At 43.9% G+C, this 3,889-nt stretch overlaps 1 pseudogene; it reads right to left on the minus strand.

The window, feature by feature from the left end:
• Positions 1–2,041: 2,041 nt before the first annotated feature.
• On the minus strand, positions 2,042–3,178 carry LOC110291673 (annotated as a pseudogene).
• Positions 3,179–3,889: the final 711 nt, after the last annotated feature.

Raw genomic sequence — 3,889 nt, forward strand, 5'->3', positions numbered from 1 at the left:
CCATTGGAGAACTGATTAGTTAAATGTGGGGGGAAATCCCATGTATGATTTCAGAAACTGCAGGTAAAGTATTCTGGATTGACTATGAGAGAAGTGGAAAAAGCCCTGGGCTTCCCCTATCTTCCAGAGATACCTGCGTCATCTATATACAGCACCCATGCCATTTCAGATTCTAAGACAGTGACATCAATAAATGGTAACAATGCCAACTGATAATTTCTTGGGTATTGAAATGATAAAATGGCGATCCTGTTGGGTCTGCTTGCCTCCCCTCTCACATGGTTTTGGAATGTTTTGGGGGCCGTGGAAGTGACCCTGGAACAGCAGTTCTTTCTCACAGTCATTTGTTTTCATTCTCCCGAGTGCCTTTCTTTGGCATTGCCTGCGACTTTTGTGACTTTCCTTAACACTGCCACCATCTGGGGTAAGCCGCAGTCTGCTCTACCCTGGAAGGGGCTCCAGCTCTCTGCTCTCCTCTCACCCCCAGTGTCCGTTCCTGTTTTAACCTCTGTTGATAGAATTCTCCTTTTTTCTCCAGCTCTCCTCCTCTCTTTCCCCACACTTTAAAACTATACATTTTCATCAAGGTGTGCCTCTGTGTGTGTGTGTGTGTGTGTGTGTGATAGATTCTATCTGTAGACAAACCAGAATGCCTTTCTAATTTTTATGCTAATTTTTTGTTTTGTTTTGTTTTGTTTTGTTTTTGTTTTGTTTGAGACAGGGTTTCTCTGTATAGCCCTGGCTATCCTGGAACTCACTTTGTAGATGAGGCTGGCCTCAACCTCAGAAATCTGCCTGCCTCTGCCTCGAGAGTGCTGGGATTAAAGGAATTTTTAACTGTCTGTTTTCTTCCCTTGTGTTTCCCTCTAGAACTCACATCAGGAATTATGTACCTGTAGCTTTCTTTCCCTTTCATCTTCTTTTCTCTTTTTGTCAAACTTTTTATTGAGTATTTTGGAGTTGTTTAACACACACTTAAATGGTCTTACTCGGGGAGAGAGGTTCTTGTAGAGTCCCAAGGAAGTGACAGAAAAGCAAAATATGGCCAGTATCCATTTGCTTTTTTTGGGGGGGGGGGATTATGGGTAAATAGTACATCTCTAGGCATTGGATCTCAGGTTTGTTCGATTGTTTTAATATATATACTGTGAACATTGAGATTTCGTTTGGAAGACACCCTGAAATCCCGAAAGTAGCACATGCAACCAACCCTCTCTAATGGCTAGCTTGTCTGCACAGGCAGGGTGATTCAGCTCTCAGTGGAGACCAGAGGCCATCTAGATGGCTGGAAGTTTGTGGAAGATCTTGGGATTGCGTGCCTCATTTACTGGGAAAAATCAGGAAGTGGCCTTTAGGGACACTTTTACTTGGAAAATTACAACACTAGCAACAAGTCAAGGCTCACACATCTCCCATTTGCTTGTTGAAAGCAGCTCATAATAGCAAATAAAATTAAACATGCCTTACTTTTTCCCCTCTCAAGAACATAAAAATTATTAAAGGGAACAGGAAAATTTCAAAAGGTAACGCAATTTTTCCTTTTAGTAATTGTCTTAGTCAGGGTTTCTATTCCTGCACAAACATCATGACCAAGAAGCAAGTTGGGGAGGAAAGGGTTTATTCGGCTTACACTTCCATATTGCTGTTCATCACCAAAGGAAGGCTGGACTGGAACTCAAGCAGGTCAGAAAGCAGGAGCTGATGCAGAGGCCATGGAGGGATGTTCTTTACTGGCTGTCTCCTCTGGCTTGCTCAGCCTGCTCTCTTATAGAACCAAGACTACCAGCCCAGAGATGGTCCCACCCACAAGGGGCCTTTCCCCCTTGATCACTAATTGAGAAAATGCCTTACAGTTGGATCTCATGGAGGCATTTCCTCAACTGAAGCTCCTTTCTCTGTGATAACTCCAGCTGTGTCAAGTTGACACAAAATTAGCGAGTACAGTAGTCCTTGGGTAGTTAGTTTATGACACAAAGTTTAAGTTTCAGTTTTTGTTTGTTGCTTTGAGTGGGGATTTTTGGTCCAAAAGTTTTGTTTGTTCCTAGTATCTGCTTCTGCCTCCCCCCTATCAGATCGGCTTCCTCCACGGCCACTACCTTTTGGTGCTCCATAGCTCAAACTGCTGTAGGAATCACGTGGCGGAGGGTACTTCTTTCCATAGAAGGGGTAAGCCCTCTTTCTTGCTGCCCACGAGATCATGACCACTTGAGTAGAGATCACTTTGGCTGCTCGAGTAACTGTCTTGACTTCCACCATATCTGTCTCGAGAGCTGCTGTAATCATCATAGTGACTGCTTCCACTGTAAGATGGCAGGGGCCCTCCTGTAGGTGGAGCACTACATTGGAGTTACCATTACTCTCATACAAATCTCTGTAGGAATCTCCACTTGGATGATCTGAATAGTCACGATCCGGACCATATCCATCTCTGTCACTATAGCCTCTTGATGGATGGTGTCTCGTGAACTGGAATGACCATAATCACGGTAAGTGATAATCTTTTGGTGGTGGTGCATAATCTCGTGTATCTCGAGAACTTGGATATTCTTTAGTAGAATATCCATCATCTCTCGGGACAAACAAACATTTCTTCGAGAAGGCCTTCCCTTCGTGGCGGGCCTCAGTAACCATCTCTTTCACGTGACACAGGGGCTCTTCCTCCCATTCCACTGCTGCTACGAACTGGTCCTGAAGGTGCTGATCTTTTAGGAGGAGGACCTCCACTTCGTGGTGGTGGTCTTCATTTTACTGGAAGAGGTCCTCTCGAAGAACTCATGGTAAAATTCATGCAATAGCCACCACCATTCCTGTGTCATCCCAGTGAGGGGGTCCTCTGGCTCCTTCACTTCCTCCTCTTCCTCCTTGGAGACCTCTGGGAGGGCTCTGCTTCTTGGAAGTGGAGGTAGTCCATGTCTACCACTTTCAAATGATGGTTTGGTGGCTTGCTTCACTTTGATGGCTTTCCCATCTAAGGACTTTTCATCCATGTCTCTGGCAGTATCCTTTGCATCTGCTAGGATTTCAAAAGTGACAAAAGCGAATCCTAACTTATTAGTTTCTCTGTCCTTCATCAAAAGCACTTCCACTATTTGTCCATATTTGCCAAACACTGCCTCAAGGACTTTCTCATTCATTTCTGTATTAAGCCCACCAATGAAGGGCGATCTGCTTCAACCATTTTTCCTCTCATCCGATGGGGGTAGTCTGTAGTCCAAGTAACCCAACAACGGTCAGCTGTGGATGGGATGTCTGAGAATCTAGTAGCTGCTCAGTCCCACCAGACTAGCTGTTTCAGCTGGTCTTCTGTAGAAATAGGTTCTAACAGATGCTGGCAAGTAAGTGCCCCCTTTCACTTTCTTATCCTTCTCATAGTGGGTGCTGTTCTCTTTTTGTTCTTGATCTCTTAGATTGTTGATCTATGGTTCAGACCTTTTTTTGACAGTCAGGTCTCACTGTAGCTCGGTGTATGATGTAGGGAAGTTATTTGGCATTTTCACACCTCAGTTTTGTCATCTGCAAAATGCAGGTGTTAGCAGGACATTTTTCAAAGATTATTATGAAACAAAAATGAACCAAAAATTGTCAGGCATTGGGAACAGAGCATAGTAGGTATTTGGCAAAGGTTCTAATTGTGCATGCTACAAAATGCTCCGCCATTGGATTTTACCACCACCCCTGAATTTTTTTTTAATGACCATGTTTTGCATTTTATTACTTCTTTATTCAGTAGACAACTCTTGTTGGATGAGTGACATGGTTTCTTAAATCTCTAGAAGGATAATAGTTAGACTAACTTTTAAAAAAGTATGTGCCGGGCAGTGGTGGTGCACACCTTTAATCCTAGCACTCAGGAGGCAGAGACAGGCGGATTTCTGAGTTCGAGGCCAGC

Source organism: Mus caroli, chromosome 3, assembly GCF_900094665.2.
Source record: "Mus caroli chromosome 3, CAROLI_EIJ_v1.1, whole genome shotgun sequence".
NCBI classification, from domain to species: domain Eukaryota; kingdom Metazoa; phylum Chordata; class Mammalia; order Rodentia; family Muridae; genus Mus; species Mus caroli.